The sequence below is a fragment of the Macaca mulatta genome, chromosome 7 (genome assembly GCF_049350105.2).
Source record: "Macaca mulatta isolate MMU2019108-1 chromosome 7, T2T-MMU8v2.0, whole genome shotgun sequence".
NCBI lineage: Eukaryota > Metazoa > Chordata > Mammalia > Primates > Cercopithecidae > Macaca > Macaca mulatta.
In genome coordinates this window covers 72,360,452-72,385,801 of record NC_133412.1, presented here as the reverse complement: position 1 = coordinate 72,385,801, position 25,350 = coordinate 72,360,452, and the positions used below count along the sequence as shown (strand labels likewise).

General features: G+C 47.6%; 1 long non-coding RNA gene and 1 pseudogene across 2 annotated transcripts; both read left to right on the top strand.

Moving 5' to 3' along the window:
* Positions 1–5,203: 5,203 nt before the first annotated feature.
* On the top strand, positions 5,204–19,962 carry LOC714119 (golgin subfamily A member 6C-like; annotated as a pseudogene). The gene is made up of 19 exons (XR_013395877.1): positions 5,204–5,302; positions 6,964–7,082; positions 8,903–8,983; positions 9,843–9,881; positions 10,146–10,196; positions 10,297–10,378; positions 10,475–10,600; positions 11,529–11,590; positions 11,697–11,804; positions 11,998–12,082; positions 12,481–12,728; positions 12,898–13,158; positions 13,435–13,503; positions 14,800–14,875; positions 15,305–15,396; positions 15,960–16,062; positions 16,144–16,247; positions 16,346–16,499; positions 16,586–19,962. The product of XR_013395877.1 is annotated as a golgin subfamily A member 6C-like (transcript).
* A 1,438-nt stretch (positions 19,963–21,400) lies between these two features.
* On the top strand, positions 21,401–25,340 carry LOC144330040 (uncharacterized). The gene is made up of 2 exons (XR_013395875.1): positions 21,401–21,522; positions 23,883–25,340. It is a non-coding gene; the product is annotated as an uncharacterized LOC144330040 (long non-coding RNA).
* The last annotated feature ends 10 nt before the right edge of the window (positions 25,341–25,350 follow it).

The window sequence follows — 25,350 nt, the reverse complement described above, 5'->3', positions numbered from 1 at the left end:
GGAATTATTCGTAATATGTGGAGGGAGTGCTAGGGAAAGATTTCTCAAATGAAGCTGGCCGGGCCTGATGGCTCACTCTTGTAATACTGGCACTTTGGGAGGTGGAAGTGGGAGGACCCAGGAGGATCTAGAATCTGTCGACCTGCCTGTCTCTATATTTGAAAAGAATCAATAAATAAAATGCCTAAATGAAGTGATATTTGAGCACTCTAGAGCACCATATAAATATAGGACAGACGAAAAGAATGTATCCTGCTCGATTTGAATTAACATTTTTTGAAATTTTATACTTCAAAAATAGTACATATTCACTGTTGTGAAATTAGAAAGAATTGATACACAAGGAGGGCGGTCTACAAAACACTCCATAGATCCACCATACTGAGACAATGCTTAATGCTTTGATGGATCTATTATATACTTTCTATGCATACACATGTATTATATACATACATGTACGTGGTTAAATAGAAATGTTTCTCCTTGGTGTTCTGTTTATCCATTTATTGTTATGAAGTAAATCCCCAAAGAGTACATTTGCTTTGCCCAAGGGAGTCTTTTGCTACATACTGCTGTATATAGTGAAAACTAAAACAGGGGCTAACTTTTCAGCCTTGTGACCTTGCGGTGATTCAAACAGAGGCTTCATCAAAGGCAGATTCAGAAATGAACTTGGTGTGTGTGGGTGGTTATGCTTGGCATTGTTGTTTGTAATAGTATGATAGGGATGACTTCAGTGTCCACCAACAGGGAACTGGTTAAGTAAACTGTGGTATATCCAAACGATGAATACTGTGCAGTTGTAAAGAAGAATGAGAAAGACCTATGTACTCATGTGGAAGAACTCGGATATATTGTGTGTGTGTTTTTTTTAAAGGAACAAGGAATGGTATAGTATGTATTGTACGCCACTTTTTATGTTGAGGGAGAAGAGTAGAATAAAGACATGTATGTATTTGCAAAGATAAATTCTGAAATGATATATAAGAAACCAATGAAAAGTTTTTGGCTATGGAAGGAGAGTAAGACTGTGAATGGGATTTTGCCACATACTTTTATAAATAGCTGTATTTAAAAATTTTCTGAACTATGTATTTGTACATATGACCTTTTTTAAAAAAACGAATGAAAGAATGAAGTAGGATTATGAGAAAGAGATAAGAAAAAAGGATCTAAGGGGCTGCCCATATTTTTAGTACCCAGTGAATATTAATACATAACAATAGCAGCAAAATTGGAAGAGTAGCCCCAGGAGGGTAGGGAGTCAGCCTTTCCTTTGTCTTTTCCTCAATTTCATATATTTAAAAAAGTACTCTGAGAACAATAAAACAATTTGAAACAAAAATGTCTCCAGATCTCTTAAAGTAAAGGAGGATGGGGCAGCTTTATGTAGTGCACTTCCCAACAACGGGCTGATTTACCTCAAGAGGCAGGGATTCCAGCCTACATGGGATACAAACAGGAAAAAAAATAAGAAAAAGAAAAGAGATTTAAATATAAATAAATGAAAATAACACTTCTCCCTGATTATAAAGGAAATCATATTCTTTTCATGATAATTTGGATGACAAATATTAAGAAAAATCTTTAATTTGCCACTGAAAGCATTCTGGTTTGTTGCTTTACATACTTTTTTATGCATATAAACCTTTTAAAAAGCAGAATCGTAATATATAGTCTTTTGTCACTTACTATATTTTGGGCATATTTCTGTGGCAGTAAATATATCCTGGCATCATCATTTTTAATAGCTGGATGTATATTGTTAATCATTGTGACGCCAGAGGTGAATTTTCTTCTATACACGTTTTAATGGACTCAAGCAAGCATTTTTGGACTAAATTCATAGAAGTAGAATTTCTGGAGGAAAATAATTTTTAGGGTTTTTAATAGAAATTTTCCAATTATCCTCCAGGAAAAGTGACTCAGGTTATACTCCCACCAACAAGGACAAAGCTCCAGGTTCCCCCTTCCATTTGTCATCTTTGTTGCCTTTATACAGAAAATCTCATTGTTTTCATCACATTTCTTTGATTTCTAGTGCTTTTGAATCTTTTCTATATGCCTATTGGCCATTTTTATTCTTGAGAGAAGTGCCTGTTTCTCCCTTGCCAATTGTCTGTTGAAAATCACTTGTTTTTTTTTTCTGAGTAATTTTAAAAATTTCTTTACAGACTGAGGATACAAACCTTTTATCTGTCATTGAGGTTACAAAAACTTTCTCCCAGTAAGTGGGTTTGTCATTTCACTTTTTTCTTCTTCCTTGCCTTGCCTTGCCTTTCCCTCCCTCCCTTCCTTCCTTCCATCTTTCTTTCTCTCTCTCTCTTTCTTTCGTTCTTTAGTTTTTTCTTTCTTTTGTTCATTCTTTCATTCTTTATTTTGTTTCTCTTTTCTTTCTCTCTTTTCTTTCTTTTCCTTCTTTTCTTCCCTCCCTCCCTCCCTCCCTCCCTCCCTCCCTCCCTTCCTTCCTTCCTTCCTTCCTTCCTTCCTTCCTTCCTTCCTTCCTTCCTTCCTTCTTTCCTTCCTTCCTTCTTCCTTTCCTTTCTTTTCCTTTCCTTTCCTTTCACTAGCCAAGCTCCAGAGTCACATTTCACTTAATTTTTATCTGCCAAATTTGAAAACATTTTAACTTAGTGATTTTAGTGTAAACAGGAGCAGGAGAGAATGTATTTAAGTCTCTCTCTGCCACTCAGGCTGGAGTGTGGTGCCATAATCATAGCTACTGCAGCCTTGAACTCCTGGGATCAAGCAATTTTCCCACCTCAGCCTCCAAGTAGCTAGGACTACAGGTGTGTGCCACCATGCCCAGCTAATTTTTAAAATTTTTTGTGGAGATGTGAATTCGCTATGCTGCCCAGGCTAGTCTTGAACTCCTGACTTCAAGTAATTCTCCTACCTTGGCTTGCCAAAGTGCTGGCATTACAGCTATGAACTACTGCTCCTGGCTGAGGGTTTAGTTTTGTTTGCTAGTGGTGTTCTTGGTATCTTTTCATATTTGAGGCTTTGGTGCTAGTGTTGAAGTATTTCACTCACCATCTGAGGTTTACAGGACTTTTGTTTTAAAATTGAACAGATGGAACTGTTTAGTTCTGCATCTTCGCAGGTACACAAAATGTGCCTACTGGGAATCTGCTTCATATCCAAATAAATAATACAGAAATAATACACCAAAACTTTGCCTGGCTTTGAAAGAATGGTGTATTCTGGTTTAATTCTATGAACTTGGTGAAAAAAATGAAGGTGAAAAAAATTTCAAAACTTAAACTTCCTGTTGAATGCAATTTGAAAATATTGCCAGTGATTCCACTTTTCTTCTCTAGTAAGTTTGGACATTCTGATCTACTTGGTGTTTTATTATAGAACTGCTAGTGTGCCTGAGACTTACATTGTGAAGACACTTTTTAAAAACTTGAGATGTAAGAGGCTGTAAATGGTTTTGTATGAGATCAGGTTGGATGAGAACTGATAATTGTAAATATACATTTTAGACTTAATCTCTGCTTGTCACTTGTTTTCTTACTGAACTCATAAAAATAAAACACACTGGATGGAGGGTGAGTAGGAAGGAGATTTATGGGTTTTAATTGCATGTCATTGTTTCATATCAAGACAGAACATATGGTATCCCTGGCTTTGGATCTACAGAAGGAAACACATTTTTCTACCTGCTGTATGCCAGAGGTTCTTGAACACCTGGAGGGATTACTGCAGACAGATTGCTGAGCCCTACGCCAGAGTTTCTGATTCACCAGGTCCAGGGTGGGACCTGAGAATTTGTACTTTTAAGGTCTCAGGTGCTACTAGTGCTGCTAGTCCAGAGACTACATTACTGAGAACCACTCTTGTCTATTAACTGTAAATCATAGAACTCTAGAAAAAAGCTTAGTTTGGTGTGGGATGAGAAGCACACGGGTTATGGAGAAAATCATGAAAGATTCAACCCTTGATCCCAGCCTATTATGGAATTCAGGTAACAAGCAATACACAGTGACATAACACAGTTCTTAGTTTTCATGGTTGCAAGTCACAGCCAAGTATCAAGTGAGAAATTCAGTTTCATTTGCAAGGCTTAGAGAGGCCAGGTGAGTCTAGAAAAATGGGCCTTGTGTTCATTTTAAATTGGTAAAGAGCATTAAGTGCTCATTAAGTTGAAAGCTTTCTGTTCTTACTTATTTTGTATTTTATTTTATTTTATTTTATTTTATTTTATTTTATTTTATTTCTTTTGAGATGGAGTCTTGCTCTGTCGCCCAGGCTGGAGTGCAGTGGCGTGAGCTTGGCTCACTGCAAACTCCATCTTCTGGGTTCAAGTGATTCTCCTGCCTCAGCCTCCCAAAAAGCTGGAATTATAGGCACCCACTACCACACCTGGCTAATTTTTGTATTTTTAGTAGAAGTGGGGTTTCTTCATGTTGGCTAGGCTGGTCTTGAACTCCTGACCTGAGACAATCCACCCACCTCGGCCTCCCAAAGTGATGGGATTACAGGTGTGAGCCACTGCACTGGGCCCAAAAGCTTTGTGTTTTTAAAGATATTAGACATGTTTCTTATTTTTTAAAAAATCTTAATAATGTAGGAGAATAAGAGAAACGTTTTTCCAAAAAAGAGAAATCATTGTGATTATTTTATCTTATTGGAATGTTGGATATTATAGTCTGCTTCATTAATCATCAAGCATGCTATGGATTTTCCATTTTTATAGGGTCGGTATCTCAGTTAAGGTAATACTGGTAATTGTTGTATTCCATTTGAAGATGAAAAATATAGGCCAAAATCATAGACCTTGCATAGAAGCTGGATAATGAAGACAGCTCTGGAAGAACACATAGATACACACACACAGACACACATATGTATAAAGTGTACCCACATATATTTTTTAAAGTTTATTTTTTACAGTTTTAAAGTTTTTAAAGCAAAAGCCAGCCCGTCCCCTCTCCCAGAGTGGGTGGCCCTGCCCCTCTCTCCGAGTGGGTGGGGACAGTGGTTGCATGGGCAACTTTAGCATTGTGATGCCACAGGTCCCTCTGGACACACTGCTGCTTGACCATGCCTCCTTTCCCTCTCATCTTTCTCACTGACCAATGGGCTTGGAACATTAAGGCCACGCCCCTATTCTGCATTCTCCTGGGGCCCTGGTTATACCTCTCTGGCTCAGTCGCATAGCTGCCAGGTAGGTAACTGGAGGCATTCAGCAGTGCTCACTGGGATTTTGCTGATGTGGCCCCAACCCCGCCTCCCTCCCCACCCTGCGATGTCAGAAAAAACACGACAGGACAAATTGGCTGCAGCCAAGAAAAAGGTAAAGCGCACCAGGTCATGGCCCCCAACCCAACCACAGATCCCCTCCGACAACAAGACCGTTGCCAGAGTCTATACCACTCCTGAGGCACACCAGACTGTGCCCCCCAACCCCTGCGCCTCTGGGCTCCCCCAACCAAAGTGTTGTCAGTCAGCCCCACACCTTCAGCAAGCAGCCCAGTCCCTGCCCTTGCCAATCACCCCAGCATGTCTTTGGGTGGGTGACTCCTGGGGCTTCCCGCTCCATGCTCAGCCCTAACCTCCTGCCGCCCCAAGCCCGACCTCCCTGGGCTCTTTGGGCTTGTGTCTCCCAAGACCTGGATCCCCCAGCCCAAGGCCCCACTCTTCACCAGTCGTCCCTGGGTGACTTTGGGCTGGTGACTTCTGGGGCTCCCTACTGCAGACTCTGCCCTCCCCTCCTGCTGCCCCAAGCTTGACCTCCCTGGGCTTCTTGGGCTGGTGTCTCCAAGGACCTGGGTCCCAACCCTGTGTTTTCCTCCCCCATCCTGGAGTAGCAACTCGGGCATCGCACTGATGTGGTCCCCTCCCCTGGGAGGAGTGGAATCTAGTGATGTCACAGTCCCCCTAGGAACTGTCATTACTGCTGCAAGACTGGCCTTTGATCTTATGCCCCAGTCCCTAAGTGTTCTCACCCCATTTCTGGTTCCTCTGGTCGCAGCACAGATTTCCAGCTGGAAGGAGAATGGGGATTATGGGACCTAGGAGCAGTAGGTTTCAGGCTGCCTTACTCCCTTAACGTAGACATTGACAGTGGGAAAAGCCTACACTTCCCCCATGAACTCAAAATGTTGACAGTATCTCAGGGCGGCAATGGGAGAACGGGTTTGGTTTGGTTTTCTCCCAGGCTTCTACTTTCCAGAGAGACTTTAACATTTTTTTCTGAGTTCTCCACAGTTCTGGGACCAAACTGCCCTTCAGTCAGTGGTCTCTGAAGTGAGATTTGCTCATCTTCTGTAGAACAGATCTTGGGAAACTGAACTTGACAGCTTGAATCTTCCTCATATCATCTCAACTTGGGGTACTTTGAGTGCCACAGGATAAATGTGGGAGATCTTTCTGAAGCATCCGTTTCCCTCAATTCTCTTAAGAGAGAAAAATCATTAATGTACTTAGAGATGACAGTCACATAGGTGTCTAAGAGAGTATACCAGACTTCTCTCTGAAATGAGACTTGGATTATCCTCTTTCTGATAAATTCCTGGGTTTAACAAAGAAGCTGCCTTCTGCCATGAGGACACATTGATATAAAAGTTTGAGAGGTACTGGTGCACTTCTTTAACTACCAGACGTGTGAGGATGTATGACTCTAAACCACACAGAGTGCGGTTCCTGCCTACTTAATGTTTACTTTTCTACCTCTGCCTCTGGTTTTGGTCCCTGGCAGATGCTGATTCATGGCAAAACCCCAGAGCTTGGAGTCAGAAGACAAATGAGTTTAAGTTCCATTATTGTCCCCTCCCCTTTTTTGAAGCCATAATATCCATTCCTCTCAGTCACTAAGTGATTGTGACAACACCTTATACAGTTGTAGGTGGCATTAAATCAGATGGTGTATAAGAGTATTTTGCAAAAACTGTAAAGGAGGATGTGCCTGTAGGGGCTGGTGGTTCTCATGAGTATTACTGCTCTTCTTTCCCACAGCTGAAAGAGTATCAGCAGAGTAAAAGCCCTGGTGTTCCGGCAGGAGCGAAGACAAAGAAGAAAAAACTGGAAGTAGCCCTGAGACAACCACTTCTGGTGGTTGCCACTCACCTGAGGATGTGAGTCTTGGCTGACCAGGCTCCTGGGGACAGGAGTCCCAAGGGGCAGTAAAGGATAATTGTTGAGATTGCTGGGTACTGGTAGAGAATTGTGGGTTTGAATCCTGCCTCTCCGTCTGCTAGGCATCTGACTTATGGCAAATTGCTTGAGCTCTTTGAGCCTGTCTTTTCACATCTGTAAAATAGGGGTAGTAGTGTTTGACTTCCATTTGTGAAGTTTAAATGAGATTCCTTATTATTGTTTTTATGTTAATCCTTAGTACATGGCCTGCTGTAAACAGCCAGTATACTCAGGAAATGGTCATTGCTGTTTGATTTTCCTCATCCCCAGTCTCAAGGGGAAGCTGGGCCAATGAGTACAGCCACTTGCCATCAGGCTGTCCCTTTAGGGTCACAGAAGGGGGCCCAGTGTGTGGTGAGGACAGCCCGAGGCACTAGAAATAATAGAAGATCTAACTTGCCACCAACTTGCTTGGTGACGACAGAAAAATCACTTCTTCCTGTGGGCCTCAGTTTCCTCCTCTGTAAGATGATATTGGAGATCAGTGTCTTTCAAACTTGTTTTTTAGCTACAGCCCCCTTAGTTCAAGTGAACCCTTACTCAGAAGTCTGTTTTTTTTTAATGGATGTGGAGGTCTGGAGCTCTACCAGATTCATCGCCCATGTCCTGGGCCTGAGGGAGGGGGTCCAGTGAACGTGTTAAGAGCTGCATTGATCAGGTGACTCCACTCTGTGACTGCATCGCTCAGGGGACTTTTCCATCTATTTGTTCCTGCCCCTTGCAAGGCAGCAGGTGGCCATTTGGAAAAATGGCACAGGCCATGGTTTTAATCTCCTCTGCTCTTCAGCAGAGGAACCCACATCTTCCTCCTACCCTGACTTTCTTGTTTCTCTCTAAGCCACTTCTGTCTTTCTCCACTTGCCCTTGTTTTTCCCTTGTCACCTCCTGTAGATTCAGGACATTCTGAATGTGCTAGTGTCCAACCTTAACCATTCCAATGGGGGTAGCGCTCCCCTATTGGACAAGTGGAAGATGAGGCAGTGCCAGGACCCCTCTCTGGCTTGCTGTCTCCAGCTGTGCATGCCCCTGAGGCTTCTCTGGTTTGGGGGACACTTTACCTCTGGCTTATTTTATGTTGCTGCCATTAACCTTCAGCCTGTTTATGGGAATAACGTACAGAGCAGGTATGTGGGATTTGGGGCTGTTTTTCTTTGTTTTTTTTTTTTTTTTTTTTTTTTTGAGACAGTGTCTCACTCTGTTACCCAGACTGGAGTACAGTGGTGTGATCTCAGCTCACTACAACCTCTGCCTCCCGGGTTCAATGATTCTCTTGCCTTAGCCTTCTGAGTAGCTGGGATTACAGGCAACTACCACCACACCTGGCTAATCTTTGTATTTTTAATAGAGGCGGAGCTTCACCATGTTGGCCAGGCTGGTCTTGAACTCCTGACCTCAAACGATCCACCCGCCTCAGCTTCCCAAAGTGCTGGGATTACATTTGTGAGCCACCGTGCTTGGCCCCTTGCTGTTTTTTACTTTCTTGATATCCATAACTGTTTCCCATGTCAGTTTCTGTTTTTCTTTTGAATTTGTCATTATTACTCCTGCATCATCTGTTACCCTGAAGGATCTGGAGGTAAGAGGCCCTGGGCCGAGGTGCGGTGACCCTGCAGGCCAGCCCTCCAACCTCCTCTCACAGCAGAGGCTGGGTGCCCCTCTACCAGCTGAGACAACCCCCACACACCCCAGCCCTAATGATTGTTCTCTCCACCTCTCCCTGCAGTCCTCCTCCAACTCATCCTCTCTATATGCGCCTCAGAGCCGGTACCAAGAACTAGCAGTAGCCCTGGACTCAAACTCTGCGACAATCAATCACCTTAGTGAAAATATAGAATCATTGGTAAGAGTCCAGTGGGGTCCCCTGATTCCATGCTGCCAATCCTAGTCTTTAGTTTACCCATGGGGCCCTGAAGAAAGGGGCTGGGGGCCCCTGGTACCAAGGGCAAGTGGGAAGCTGGAGCACCCAGGCCTCACCTGGAGGGACTCCAGAGCAAGGAGCATGTAGCATGGCTCTTCTGTCGCTGCCCTCTTTGCCGACTCTCTGTTCTCCAGACACCTCTGCTCCAGTCCTTGCCACACACACCCTAGGGTTGTCACCTCTCAGGGAAGCACTAGCCTGACTGGTTGTCAGGGGCCCCGTATTTCTGCCCTGACTCAGTCCTGAATTTGCTCTTTGAGTCTGGACAAGTCACCTCTCCTCCTTGGGCTCATGTTTCTGGAGGAGGTAGAGCATCAAAGGCCTCTGTTAGCTCTGAGAGTCTGAGATTTAAAGGCCCCTAGAATGGAAACCTCATGGCCAAGGGCTCCTGTCTGTCCTTTTCCATCCTATATTTGCCATGGAGAACCGTACCTGGCTCGTATGTGCTCAGTAAGTGTTTGTTGAATGAACGCACCTTTCTAAATAACAAGCTGGCAGAAGGGTGGGCTTTTCTCAGACTCCGTCTCTGGAGATTTATGTTACTGTCCCTTCGAGAGAATCCAGATTTAGACTTTGAGTTCTGCAGCTGTGGGCAAAAACCAACAGAGACCCAAATCATCTGTCCTTGAGAGCTTGAGGAGAGTTGACCAGTTCCTGTTGCCATTGGGTCCGAGAACGTTGCCTTTAAAATCCATTCCTGGCCCCTGCCTACCGCTTCCTGGTCTGGGGAATAGAGTTGAGGGGGCCACCCTCAGTCACCTGAATTTGACTCTCCCCACAGAAACAACAGAAGAAACAAGTGGAACATCAGCTGGAAGAAGTAACATGATTTCTTTGTTTGCTCACAACATGGCTGCTGGGTTTGAGGGGCACTCAGATGTAGAGGCTCCAGTCTCATCTCACCCACTCCCAGCCTGGGGAAGAAGGCTCACCCCTCAGATTCCATCCCATCCCCATAGGGTCCCTGATAACTTAGTCCCATGAGTGGACCTGTCCTGGGGCATTGATGGCATTCTGGGGGCATGTCTCTTGCTGTGCCGTCTCTGCTTCCCATGGTAAGAGCTCTGTCTTCCTCTTCCTATAGGAGAAGAAAGCAAACAATGAAATACACAAAGCGCAAATGGAGCAGTTAGAGGTGAGTGGAGGGTGGGGAGTTTTCTCCTGTCCTTCGGAGAATGTTTCTTTCCTTCTCTTTCAGCACTTTCTTGACTTTTCTCCCAAATGTTCAATTCCAGACAATCAACATCCTCATGTTGGAAAAGGCAGACTTGAAGACCACCCTTTACCATACTAAACGTGCCGCCAGACACTTTGAAGGTAGGAATCTGGGCACCCGGTCATCCTTCAACCTGGCACTTTGACAGGTCTTTAGGAGGAGTCCTTTGGGCCCCATCTCAACTTCTGTCATTACAGAAGAGTCCAAGGATCTGGCCAGCCGCCTGCAATACTCCTTGCAGCGTACTCAAGAATTGGAGTGGGCTCTCTCTGCTGTGTCTACACAGCAGCAGGAAGAGGACAGGATGAGTTCAACCAGCTGTCCCGTCCCCTGGCAGCCTGGCTTGCCAGATGGAGGAGTGAGCCTAAAGCTCCCTTCTGCAGGATGCAGTGTCCTGCCCAGAAGGCAGCAGGATCATTTCAAGCTGCTTTTGTGTTTGGTTGTTAGAGGCAGCCTGGGGCTGAGTCAGCTGCTGTGGGTGTGTTGGGGGCACTGTGGGCAGTGAGCACTGGACACAGAGCTCAGAGACCAAGTGCCTGCCCTGCCCTTACCTGGCTGTGGCCTTGGCCAAGTCTTAGGTGGGGTATTGGATACTTGTACTGTGAAGGTACGGAAGAGTACCTTTAGTATGTTACCATTTCTATAGAGAGAGGAAAGTGTTCGTGTATGTGTGTGTGTGTGTACATACTATGATAATGTACATAAAACATGTCTGTAAGTGTTTATAAAAAACTCAGGAGAGAGTAACAAGGCGCCTGGGACGACACTTCCCTTCTGTACCTTCTGAGTTTTGGACTATGTGAATGTATCATCCTTTCAAAAAGCAAACAAAAGATTAATTTCCCCTTTCCTATCTGTGCCCCCACCCCCAGCAAGAAAAATGGGCTTAGAGAATCGGACAGACCTGGGTGTTCAAATCCCAGCTCTGTCTAAGTGATCTTAGGCAAGAACTTAACTTCGAATACTCCATGCTTTTCATCTACACAATAGATGTTTTCCTAGTAACTGTCTCATATGGTGGTAGTGAGGTTTAAATGGGATTGTTAGCATGGTACCTGGTGAACTCCGTAAAGTTTCTAACAGTGGTAGTAACAACAGTAACAACAATGGCAATATTATCTGATCTCTCTGGGCCTCTGTTAGCCAGCTGTAAATTCGATCTTTCTCTGTCCCTTCCAACTTTACTGAGTTCTTTTAAAAACCAGGCCATGGACTTGGAAATGCCTTGATCTTTACAGTCCTCGAGCCGCAGTGAAGCAGTCCTCCAGCAGCAGTTACAGCAGTCCACAAAGGAGCGGGCACTGCTGACGCAGGTGAGGCTTTGCAGAGGAGGGATGTGGAAGGATAATGATCCCCACTGGCCAGGAGCAGGTAAGGACCAGTGACAGCCCTTCCTAACTTCTGTGCCCATCCTTGCAGGTGACAGAGTCACTTAAACAAGTCCAGCTAGAGAGAGATGAATATGCTCAACATATAACAGGAGAGAGGGCCCGGTGGCAGGAGAGGATGTGGAAAATGTCGGTGGAGGTGAGACCTGACCCTTCAGCCCCCACCTTAGATAGGTCACTGGATCTTTCTGGGCATCTGTAAAATGGGACTAGTACAGCCAGACGTGGTCATGGGTCTGGGCTTTGTGGAGGTGGGGGCAGAGAGGGAGATGGTAGCTTGTCCAGCCACCAGCCCCTCTCTCCAGGGCCCTTCCCCTCTGTGCTTTGGGCAGGCTTGCACATTGAAGGAGGAGAAGCGTGACATACATCGGATACAGGAGCTGGAGAGGAGCTTGTCCGAACTCAAACCCCAGATGGGTAAAATGGGGCTGGTGTGACGTGGGAGCAGGACCAGCATCAGAGGACTGTGGGGGTGGCTTAGAATGCCCCAGGGAGGTGGGTGGATGGAAGGGCTTTGAGGCAGAGGGAGAGAGGTCTGTGCCAGGAGACTGCAAGTTTTGTCATCTCCATGAGCCTCAGGGTCCCCATCAGCAAAGAGGGAGGAGTGCCCATTGTCAGCCACCCACAGTGCTCTCTATCTGAAAGTGGCTTGGAAATTGGCTACTATCAGGTGCAAGGAATCATTAGCAGTGAGGCCAAGTTTGGGAAGCCTGAGAGGAGCTGTGCATCAAGAGGAGGGTTTTATTTTTTCTTTTTGGGTAGGGGGGCGGTGGTTGGGGAATACAGAGGCCCTTATTGTCTGTTTCCTTTCTCAGCTGAGCCCCTGTCCCCAGCACCCCCAGCAGGGACTTCTGAGGTGAAGCAGCTACAAGATGAGGCCAGGCACCTGAGGAAGGAGGTGGAACGTTTGGAGGGAAAGCTGCAATCCCAGGTGGAAAACAATCAGGCCTTGAGTCTCCTGAGCAAGGAACAAAAGGAGAGCTTTCGGGATCAGGAGGAGAGGCTCTGAGAGCAGGAGGAGAGGAGGGTGCGGGAGCAGGAGAGGGTGCGGGAGCAGGAGAGGGTGCGGGAGCAGGAGAGGGTGCGGGAGCAGGAGAGGGTGCGGGAGCAGGAGAGGGTGCGGGAGCAGGAGAGGGTGCGGGAGCAGGAGAGGGTGCGGGAGCAGGAGGAGCAGAGGCTGCAGGAGCAGGAGAGACTGTGTGCAAAAGGAGAGGCTTCAGAAGCAGCAGGAGAGGCTGCGGGAGCAGGGTGAGAGGCTGCGGGAGCAGGGTGAGAGGCTGCGGGAGCAGGGTGAGAGGCTGCGAAAGCAGGAGGAGAGGCTACGAAAGGAGGAGGAGAGGCTGCAAAAGGAGGAGGAGAGGCTGTGAAAGCAGGAGGAGAGGCTGTGGGATCAGGAGGAGAGGCTACGAAAGCAGGAGGAGAGGCTCGCGCTCTCCCAGAACCACACGCTCGACAAGCAGCTGGCCGAGCCACATTGCAGCTTCGAGGATCTGGTGTGTTGCCCTACCTGTGGAGCCTGCCCTCATCCCTAACCCTCCAGGCCTTTGTTTCCCCACCTGTAAAATGGGGCAGTGTAGCCCTTACATGACATGGTACTTCTAAAGGCACCTGTGAGCCAGAGCTCATCAGGCCCTGCTCTGATGGCTGTTGGGGAGAGGGGATGATTTTTCTAACCTGCCTCCACCCTTCCCGGTGACATGAGAGGCAGACACCAAGTTCTGGGGTCTCCACCTGTAGTGGGTGGCCAATGATTGCTTCTCTCTGTCCAGAACAATGAGAACAAGAGCGCACTGCAGTTGGAGCAGCAAGTAAAGGAACTGCAGGAGAAGCTGGGTGAGGTGAAGGAGACGGTAACCTCTGCCCCATCCAAGAAGGGCTGGGAGGTGGGCACCAGCCTCTGGGGAGGGGAGGTGCCAGGCCAAAGGCAGCTCCAACTGGGGGGTAGGTGACCCCAGCACCCTCCAGGGCAGCCCTATGACTGTTTCTTGCTTCCTGCCCTCTGACTTTTAGAGGTAGGTAGCCCTGGGTTCCTCCCAGCTCTGGACATCATCATCCCAGCTAGAGGCATGGATTCCCCCAATCACAGAGGAAGAGACAGTGGTATGAGAGGCTCCTTATGCCAGGCAAGGTGGCTCATGCGTGTAATCCCAGAACTTTGGGAGGTCAGGAGTTTGAGACCAGCCTGGCCAACAGGGCAAAACCTCATCTCTACTAAAATTACAACAACAACAAAAAATTAGCCAGGCATGATGGCACATGCCTGTAATCCCAGCTACTTGGGAGGCTGAGGCATGAGAATCTCTTGAGCCCGGGAGGTGGAGGTTGCAGTGAGCTGGCATTGCACCACTGCACTCCAGCCTGGGCCACGCATGGCACTCTGTCTCAAAACAAAACAAAAAAGCCTCCTTGGATTCAAACTGGATTCCAGCCTCCATTCCACTGGTCACCATTCAACTACTTTTCATCTCTAAGTCTCTGTTTCTTTAACTTCAAAAGGAAGTTAGCATTTTCCTTACGGAGGTGCTGAGGATTAAATGAGAGAATACATGGAAACATTAGGCATGTAGCACACTTAGCAGATGGTGGTTGGCTCCCTTTGCTTTTCCACCAGTCTGTGGCCTACAGTTTAAACGGTGGGAAGAAGGAGATGAGATTTGAGGCTGGGGGAAGAGGCATGGGGTTCTTGGCAAGGGAGGCAGTCTCTTAGGCCTGGAGCAAGGGGCCAGGGGCCTGGGCAGGTGACAGAGCCCCACAGTTCCCTTGCTACCCTATTAATGGGGCCAGAATCTGGAAGCCAGCCACCACGTGCCCTCATGCCCAGGGTCTTCCTGCAGGTGGAGCTGAAGAGCCAAGAGTCTCAGAGTCTGCAGCAGAAGTGAGACTAGTACCTGCAGCAGTACCTGGCCAGCTATCGGCAGCTGACCTCTGAGAAGGAGGTGCTGCACAGGCAGTTACTGCTGCAGATCCAGCTCATGGACCGGCTGCAGCAGTAGGAAGCTCGGGGCAAAGCGGGGGCTGAGATGGCCTACCAAAAGTTGCAGGAGACCCAGGGGAGGGAGTTGCAGAGGACGGAGCCCTGAGGGGGATGACCTGGCAACCTCCGTGCCTTCTCAGTCTGTTTTCTGTCCCCTTAGGAGTGCCTAGAAGCTGCCAGCCAGCAGAACCAACAGCTAGAGACCCAGCTGAGCGTCATGGCTCTCCCTGGAGAAGGTACAGGAGACCACTCAGAGGAAGAGGAGAAAGCCCCAGGAGGAAGGGACTGTTAGCAGCATAGGATTGAGGAGTTGGAAGAGACCTTTAGAATAGCTGGTCGTTATGCCAATCAGGTGTTTGCACTAAGTTCGTCATCAATATGGTAACCTTCTGGGAGCAGGGGGCCACTAGGTTGCCTAAGGACGAGTGAACTGGCCCAGATCAGAAAGGGAGCAGGTCAGAACTCCTGCACCAACCGGTAGTGGGACTGTGCCTGGGCAATATAGCAAGATCTTGGTTCTTAAAAGGGAAAATTAAGAACAGCAGCTTATTCCCCTCTGGGGAGAGGCTGGCTCAGGGTTACACAGTGAGGGTGGGGACAGACGTGGGCCCACAGTACTTCCCTTGTTGGGTTGTCTGAGGATCCCTCTGGCCACCTCACCACAGGAGATGGAGGAGGACATCTGGACAGTGAGGAGGAGGAGGTGCCTTGGCCCATGCCAAGTATCCCACAGGACCTGGAGAACCGGGAGGCCATGGTGAGCCTGACTTTCCCTGCCTCCCCTTTGCCACCTTCCTCTGTGGTCCCTCCCAGACTCCCTTATGCTCTTGGTTTCCCTGCCTTCTGATTTCTCTGGGACCCTCACCCTTTCTGGGAGTCAGTGGTCAGACACCATTTCACCTGTGACCAACAGGCACACTCTCTGAGGCCCCAAGGGAAGGGGCTGCACTTCACCTCCCTGCCCCATTTGTTGTGTGTATGCCCCTGTAAGAATACTCACCTCTTGCCTTCAAGTGGCATTCTTCAACTCCACTGGAGCCAGTGCCCAGGAGGAGCAGGCACGGCCATGTGGGCAGCGGAAGGTGCAAAGGCTGTGCTGCCCACACATGGTTTACCTGGTGGCCTCGGCTTGGAAGGAGCCAGAGGCAGAGGCCCCAGCCCCAAGGACTGGGGGTGAGTTTGTGTGTGGGGAGAGCTACTGGGCCCTGAGGGAGGCCATGGAGAAGGTGAAGGTGAGTGAGTCCTGGCATGGGCCAAAAAATGTGGGGGCGGGACAGGACAGGTCACTCTCGAGATGTGACCCCATTATTTTGGCTCCAGAGCGGCTTTATGGACCTCCCGAAGGAGAAGGCGGACGGGAAGGAGCAGGTGGAAAAACTAGAGCTTGGATTCATCCAGCTCTCTGAAGCAACAGACAGCATGAGTGAGCTGGAGACCAGGGCATGGCAAGGGGAGCTGCAGGGCCACTGGAGGGCCCCAGCCTCTGACCCCTGTCCTCTTGCAGGAGAGTACGTCACAGTATATGAGAGCCAAGGGGCAGTGCCAAACACGTGGCACCAGGATATGGAGGATGTCATTAGGCTGGCCCTGAACGAGGAGGAGATGAAAGTAGGGAGTGCAACACCTCTACGGGGGTGGGGTTGGGCGTGGGTGGTGCTGGTGCCACCTCCAGCTCCAGTGTGGCAGCTGAGCACCCCTCCATTCAGGTGAATATGCTGGAACTGCCGAAGCTGGTGTTGCCGCTTGTGGGCGACCACGAGGGGCATGGCAAATTCTTCGCCACTCCCCAGAACCCTGCTGATGAGCCCGCTCCAGGGGCTCCAGCCCCCGAGGAACTTGGGGCTGCTGGCAAGCAGGGTGGTGAGTAGAGCCCTCAGGTGGGGTGGGCAGGCAGGAGCAGGGGAGGCTGGCCCTGCACTGAGATCCCTGCCTCCCTCTCTCTGAAGATTTTTCTGAGGTGAGCCTGGACAACAGCGTGGAGCCCACACCAGGAGAGGCCAGGAAGGGTTCTCCCCATGACAACCCCACTGCCGAGCAGATCGTGCACCTGCTTCCTGTAATGCAGGACACCCAGGAGCACCCAGGCTTGGCCACCAAACCCTGCATGCCATTCTTTTACCGGGCATCCGAGAACAGGGAGATAAACATCATCATCATCTAAGAGCTGGTCAAGAAATTGAAAAACAACAACAACAAAAAGTTATGGCGTTAATCTCGTACACAATTCATTTACTTCATCTGAATGTTAGAGCCACTCATGTTCATTTGTGTTTCTAATTTACAGTTTAAATTTATTTGTAGAAAATTAGGGAGAGTGGATCTTTCCCTGATGTTCACTCTCGCATCCTTTAGCATTTTTGTTTTTTAATTTGATAATTGTAAGTCGTTAGCTCGCATATCGAGTTTGCCTTTACCTGGTAGGAGTTCAAGCACACAAAGACCCACTATTTGCGCAAAATTATTCTTGCTGGTTTGGAATAGGCTGCCATGGTTTTTAAAATGTTTTTGCAGCATGTATGTTCATTACAGAATTCAGATAAAATTTGCTTATGTTCTGATATTATGTTTGCTCGAATCCTAATCACAGCGAGCTCTTCATTAGCTCAATATATGGTTTGCCCTCAAGTGCACACTGTTTATTACTTTGTAATATGCCACTGTGAGTAGTGACGTTTACAGTTGTTTAAAGGCTGAGAACTGGAAACAACCTTTCCTCTATTTTCTGTGTATTGGGGATGGGTGTAATAACATTTGGGGGAGCTTTTTAAATCTCACAGAAGAGGAAAGTGGCCTGCTTTGGCAGGTGCCTGCAGGATACAGTGTGTTTCCTTCGTTCTGGTGCCAAGAATGAGCGCGGTACTATGGTAGTTCCCTTAGGATTTGTATGTGCTCTGGGCTCATGAAGATATTGCATCATGAGCTGTGGCCTTTGTACTCTTTCTCAATGACCTAAAAAGGGATTATTTCTGAGGAAGGAAAGGCTCCCATCATTGACTGTGGATAGGGAAAACCTTTTCTAGCTTAGCGCAAATATACACAATACATTTTAAAATCAGAGTCCATGTTACCTATTTCAATCACATGACTACAGGTCCCATCACACAAAAGGGCACTGGTTGGCATTCTTCTTTATGTAATTAGTAAAGATCATAAGAAATCCTTTCAGAGTTTTAATGTCCCTGGAACAGGCATACAGGCTTTAGTCAAGAATTAATTCTAGTGAAGGAAAGCTGTGTGACACCTGGCATTCCTCTATGTTCATGGAGCTTTTTTGAGACTAGAATATTGATTTTACCATCTAGACCTCTCTGGCTAATACTTTTTCTTCAACCACATAGGTTACTCTCACATAGGAATTTACTTCTTTTCCTTGAATGGAAAACACTTAAAAAATAACAACCATTATTATAAACCAATATATGTGAGAGTACTTAGTTGAAACAAAAAGAAGTTTTAGTAGACAGTATTCTACTACATTTGAAAATCAAGGAGATGTTTATGCAACTTAAAATGTGTACAAACTGCAGTGCAATCTACTGTTTGTGAATGTCAGAGTATTTTGAGGAAAAGTGTCTATACAATTACAGAGTTATATTTCCTCACAAAGTTCTTTATGAAGAGTGAAATATGTTCTTATACCTCTCAGTTTCAGTTAGAGGCATATTTTGTGTCATACTTATGTTCATGTGCCTGTACATGATGAATGAATTATTTCAGTCATACATTGCCTAAATAATAACTTTATGATGCTTGGGAAAGAACAGCTAAAACTTCATGAAGTTCTAATGTCTCTGTTCCAAAATACGTCACATTATTAGAATGTAGGGATACATTATTAGAATGTATGCGCACTCCCTGGGGTGGGCATTTCTAGTTACTAGACCATCTCCATTTTTAGCATTTGGCATCCTCATGATACTTTTATAAATATGACATTAATAGGAGAGCAATAATACAATTTTACTGTTGGAATAACAGATTTGCCTGCATTCATTGAAAGAGTGCAAATACTGGGTGCTTGTGACTTCAACTGACTCTTCCAAATTGTATGAATTTATCAGTTTATTAGATAAGTCCAGTTTCAGAATGATAAAGAAAAACTGTTAAACCAAATAATGTGGTTAATTAACAGTGGTACAATTTCTTGCCCGAGGGTTTAAAATAGACTTGAGGTCCTGTTCTTACCTTCTATTTTGTGAACTTGCCGCTTTTGCATTATTTGAGTTCACTTGAAAGACAGTTACTTTAGGTCCATTTAAAACCCTCGGGCTAGAAATCGTACCACTGTTAATTAGCCACATTATTTGGTCTAACAGTTTTTCTTTATCATTCTGAAACTGGGTTTACCTAATACATTGATAAATTATTTTGAAGGAATTTTTATAGTTCCAGTCACTTCACTTTTACCCTGACACATATAAATGACTAGGAATGACCTTCAGATTGCATTTAGCATCTGTAACCAATCTGACAATAATGTGTTCATCAGGGACCTATGGATTAAATCACATACTGGCATATTTAAGCTGAATATCAGCCTGGAAAATAAATGTACTATATTAACTGAAATACTACTCTTTGTGTAGGTATTTTGTCATATGTTTAAGACAAAGCTAAAAAGAATGGAAATCATATCACAATAACTTAAGTCTTTCTTCAAAGTGCATGCAGTCTTTTGCAATACCTCATTCAGCCAAGTATTTGTTCTCTTCTTCATTCAGTATAAGGCAGCTTTCAGTTTGCTTAGAAGGCAACATTAGAAGGTTAGAGTTCATCAGAAATACATAATTTTAAAATGTGAGTTCAACTGAATAAATTTTAATTTCTGTAGGAAATAAAGAATCAAAATACCTGTTAAAAGATTGCAATATATGATAATTATTTTTAAAGTATCTGGCTAAACCTGATAGATTTTCTGGAAATGAATAAAATCAGTTCTAAAACCAAAGCTGATTTTTAGAAAATGTGAAAATATAAATCAGCCCTATCCATAATAGTTTCTCCAAAACTTTATCTTACAGAGTTACTTTAAAATAATATAACTATTCAAAAATGTAACTGCTATGTTAATGTTTTGAAATAAGTTAAAACATTTTAAAATATGAATACTGTAGTTTAAAACAAAGAAACTGGGGGAAGGAAAAGTAGAGAAATAAAGTCCAAAGCTTTATTTGCCAAGTTTTCTTAGAATGACTTTTACCAATTTATGAATTCTTATTAACAGAATGTATAATGGAAATACTGAAAGACTTTTGTCTAAAGTGGCATTATTGACTGCTATCATGATATACTGTAATGTAATAAATTATGAAATTGTTGCAAAGTGTTGTTTTTGCCTTAAAATTTTGTGTGTCTTGAAAACTATAGCATTAAAGGTATTGAGACTGTGCAAATGCTGAGCACACTTGGCATGAGATCATCGGTTTTTATTTTTACAAAATTGTATCTATGCAAGTGTATTTATTAAAAGAACACAAACTGAAAAGAAGTTATGGGAATTAAAAAAACTGTGCGGTAAAAAGTTATGAGATAAAAAATGCTGTGGAGAAGTTGTGGCAAAAAAAAAGTAGAAAAAAGTTGTATGAAATTTTTTTTTAAAAAGTTATGAAAAACTAGTTATGGAATTTCAAAAAACATCATGGGATAAAAATAAAAATAAATAAAAGCAGGCCCCTATCAGCATAAGCCTGGAGAAGTGGGTCTGGAGTCTTCACCCCCACCATGTACCAACCAGCCCTTCCCAGTAACCCCTTTAACATTAGGGTAGCAAGACAAGACCCCTGTCTAATGGAGGGAGACAAACAGACCCTTTCCCACGCTGACCAGGGCTGAGTCCTTACATTTCTGGATGGTGATGTTTGTTATTTAGGAGCCAGAGGCTGGTGGAGCTGGTTTGTTTGGAGGTGGTCTGATGGCCTCTCTACTCTCACCAAAGGAAATTTTCCCTCAGGGGGGGCTCCCATCTTATTCACAGAGGCAGCTGAGGCAGGACAATGGGGCTAACTGTGGACCAGGCAAGGGCACAGGCTGCTGGGGTGGCCCCCCTTCCCCAGTGTACATACAGTATCTGTGTAACATTTTGTATATTCCTGGGGTAGGGCCACCCCCTGTATCATGGAGGTTGGAGCTGGCATATGAGGAGAAGGTTCTAAGCATTTGTGGCTGGGAAACTTATTTATTGCTAGCATAGTACAGAGGAAGGAGGCAGGGATGGGGTTGTGGGTGATGCGACTCCTGTTTTTTTTGTTTTTCATTTTGGAATAAATGGATTTGGCCATACTGCTCGGCCTGGTGTGTTCCCATTTCCCTCACTGGGTCCTGCAGTTTGTCCCACTGAACGAGGAGCCCCAGAGTGTCTGAGCATGTCCAGCTGGGCTGTTGGGGACCTTCCAGGCCTGTTACCTGTATGCTGCCTGGTGACACCTGGTGGATTTCACGGGGACTGCCATGGTGCCTATGGGGCACAGTCCAGCCCTGACAGCCAACAGGCTCAGAAGCCTGATCTAGTGGTAGCCGGGAAGACAGATTCCAGCACCCAAGGCCACTGACTTCCATCCACCCCAGGCATCTTCCTTTCTGTCCCCTTGCCTCCCTCTCCTGTCTGCACCTGGTAGCCTGTTGTGTCTGTCCCTGCAGAGTGCTGGCTACCCCGCAGGCTCCTCCAGGCTGAGTTCATGGCCATGCCTGCTAATGGCCAGAGTCAGCTTCACAGGATAAGAGTCAGCTAAGCTCCAGGGGCTTTCCAGGAAGTGTCCCTTGGAAAGGCTGTGGCCTTTTCACTGCTCCCAACAGCATTCTAGAAATGGCTTGGCCTTTTCCCTCCCCTGAGCTGCACAGAGAACAACAGCCAGCACAGGCCACATTCCCTGTCATCCAGAAACAGGTTTGATTCTCAGCTGACGGACAGCAGGACTGGTAGAGACTGTCAGGCCACACGGCTGCCTGCACAGCACCCCCATGCTTGGTGGAGGGTGGGAGGGATGGCGGGGGTTGGCTGTCCACAGGCTGGGCATGACAGGGAGGCTCACTGGAGGTGGCGCACTTTGGAGGGGCGATGTCGGGGGATAGCTTTCTCTTCTTTGGCCACAAGACTTCAAAAGGACAGCACGGGGACTGATTCCTAGTGCTAGAAGGAAGGTGATCGGCCACGTGTGTGTGTGTGTGTATATATGTATATTACTATTTATAGCTATTTACAGAACAGGGCAGGGGCATACCACAGAGGGGGCACAAGTTTTCAGCAACAGTCACAGCTGGAAGTGTCAGCTCACCACTACAACAGACTAAGTCACAGATGAAGGCTTTGGGAGTGGGGATCCACTGTCAAGTCACAGGACACCCGCACAGGCAGGCTTGGAAAGGGAGGCCTCTGAGAAGACAGGATCTGTTTAGAGGTCAAAGTGGGGCCTGGGGCTTTTAGGACGGGATGGACTTGCCTGACCCGTTCAGCGGGCAGTTGGAAAGAAAGCAGAGAGAAAACGGATTAAAGAAAAGCCAGAGCTGGTGAGGCAAGCGCAAAGCAGTGGTATGCTGCAGCAGCTGTGGGAGGGCTGGAGAGGGAAGGGCGCAGGTTGCGGGTGTGGCAAGGTTCCTGGAACACAAGGACTGGAAGGGAAAGGGGAGGAAGATAGAGGGAGAAGCTGAAGCTTCTTAGGCGGTGCCTGGGGGCTGTGGCAGCCATCTCCACCCCACACACGCTGGCCTCTCCCAAGGCACCCAGGCAGTGCACCCATAGTTCAGACCAATGCTCAGCCCTCTTGGGTTTCTCCCTTCTCTGGTCACCCTGTCTTCCAACCCACGGCTCTGGGCCACCTCTTGCTTGGGGAGCCCCACCCAACAGCCACCAGGCTTGTTAGAGAAGGGGTGCTGCTTGGACCAAAATGGCGAAGCTATAAGGGATGGATGACTGGAGTGAGCGCCAGAGGCCCCTCTGTGTGGTCTGAAAGCCCAGGGTCCTCTGAGGGGACACTGGGGAAGGCAGGGAGGGCAGGCAGCCAGATGCCACTGGCCATAGACTTATAAGTCTAAGAGGGGAGCCTCGACTGGTTGGTGGAGGGGCTGCAGGTTGCATAGGTGAGGCTAGGCCCTTCCTGCTGGGAAAAGCAGAAGAGGGAGAGTCCATGGCAGGACAGGCAGGTGAGCTCACTAGGTGGAGCTCAGCTGGGCCAGCAGGCACTGTGGTCTCCTTGGCTGAATAGCACAGGTGACCTCTAGGAGCAACAGACCAAGGTGTGTGAGCCCACTGGCCAGTGGTAATGCTTCAGTGGGGGCCAGGGACCGTGCCTTTGGTCACACGCTAGCAGCTATGATGGTACCTGGGAGAGAGGGAAGGGGGCTGTGTGTCCTTACCTGGCCTGTGGAGTGTGTTGTGGGATGACCGTGTGCATGGGACTCTCACCTAGATCGCCACTGGAGTGCCAACAGATAGAGAAGGTGGGACCCTGACAATCACCCTTGCTCTGCAGTGGATTCGGCTTTCGGCACTCCCAGGGAGGCTGGGAGCTGGATACCCTGCCCTGGCAGCTTGACTCAGACTGCACGACAAGTATGGCATGCCCAGGATGATGTTCCTAGGCTCAGTGTGTGGGTCAGAAGCAAGTCAACAGGCCCTGCTCCCCACCCCTTGGAAGGGACTGCCACCCTTCTGACTTAGTTCTGACTAAGGCCTGGGAAGCCATGACTCAGAGCATGGGTCCCCAGAGTCTCTTTGGGCCAGCCGGGCTGCTGCAGACAGATAGGAAGCACGTCTGACGCTCCTCCAACCTCAGGCAGCACAGCGGGGCTGGGACTCATGCTAGCTTGCTGAGCGACTTGCTTTCCTGAATGAACTCTGGCAGGCTGCCTTCTCTATGCAAAGTCACAGCTGCGGCCTGCTTGGGGCCCTCTCCCTCTTCCACCTGCTTAGGGTGGCCTGGAACTTGGAGGTGGGCAGTCAGAGCCTAGGAATTGACTGTGTCATCAAGGCATGTGCCCTTGGGCCAGTTACTTCCTCTCAGAGCCTTGGGCTCCTCCTCTGAGGATGGGGTGTGTTGGTGTGAAATGAGGTGAGCATGTTGAGTTGGGGAGCAGCAGGACACGCACCAGCAGGCAGCCACCCTGTCCATGCTCCCTCCCTCCCAAGTCCTGGGACAGATGCTCATTGCCAAGGGGTTCAGCCTCTGATATTGTTTCTTGGTCTCAGTCCCTAAGGAGTAATTTATTTTTCTTTTCTTTTCTCTTTTTTTTTTTTTTTTTTTTTTTTAGATGCAGTCTCCCTCTGTCGCCCAGGCTGGAATGCAAAGGTGCAATCTCAGCTTACTGCAACCTCCGCCCCCGGATTCAAGCGATTCTCCTTCCTCAGCCTCCCAAGTAGCTGGGATTACAGGTGCCCACCACCGCACCTGGCTAATTTTTGTATTTTTAGCAGAGATGGGGTTTCGCCCCATTGGCCAGGCTGGTTTGAAACTCCTGACCTCAGGTGATCTGCCTGCCTCAGGCTCCCAAAGCCCTGGGATTACAGGCGTGAGCCACCGCACCCAGCCAGGAGTGATTTTCAGTGGTGTCCACTCCGTCCTCAGCATACACCCAGCCCTGAGTGGCTGTGGCTGCCACATGCAGGCTCCAGGGCCACACTCCTCTTTTGTCCAGGGATGTCATATGCTGGAGAATAGAATGTGAGAGGTGACCCCTGTAGGCTGCAGGGCGACCTCTCTGAACCTTAGTGTCCCCACCTGGAGAAGGGGTGTAACACCTTCCAAGGGGAGGGCTGAGGAGGAAATTGTCAACGGCTGAGTCCAAGGCTCACAGACAGAGGGTAGGGTCAGCTCCAGGGCTGGGCCTGGGCCTGGGAGGACAGTGTCTGCCCCTTCCCGAGCCTCCCGCCCCTGGCCAGGACAGGATCCTTTTGAAAGCACCTTCATGCCCCTCTGTTCCCTGCTGTGGGCACCACTGTCTGGCTCCATGGGACTAGATTTTATGGGAGGGGAAGGGGCTGTGGGTAGGCAGGTGCCTGGTGTTGAACCGTTAATCAGCATGGTAGGAACCTGTTGCTGGGGCTGGTGGTGGGAAAGGGGCCAACCTGAGGCAGTGGCAATTAGCCCGGCCCTATCTCTGGGCACAGAGATGAAGGGACATGTGGGGACACAGTAGGGCACAGCTGGCCAGCCTGCTTTTCCCCTCTCTGCCCGCTTTTTGCAGAAGATTCAACAGATAGAATAGATAGGGCCAAGGAGGTGCCCATGGGGGCCCCAGTCCCCAGTACTCCAGGGGGCAGTCCCTGCAAGTGACGAGGTGGGCCCAATCCCTGTGTAACAGGTCTCTGAGGACCACAGAGTGGAGCCCCAGGGGAGGCTGGGAGCCTGAGCTGGAGGCAGGTAGCAAGAAAGGGCCAAGCTGTGCCCCTGCCCAGAAGACCTTCCTGCCCCCAGAACTCCACCCTCTGCAGACAGGCCTCTTTGGGCAGCAGCCACCCAGCTTCCGAGGACCAGACACCAGCTGTCATGGACTCGATTGCTGCTCTGCCCCCTGCAGATCTGCCCCAGAGGAGCCGGTGAAAAGCCGCGCCTACCGAGGTGCTGCTGCAGTGGAGTTTTGGGCAGAGGGATTGGGGGAAGAGTTTCTGACTTTTAAGATTTGCCAAATCCAGGATGAAGTCACACTGTGATAGATGTTCAGTTATGTAAAATAATAATAAAGGTTACACAAACTGTTAGAATAAAAAAATACTTTTTTT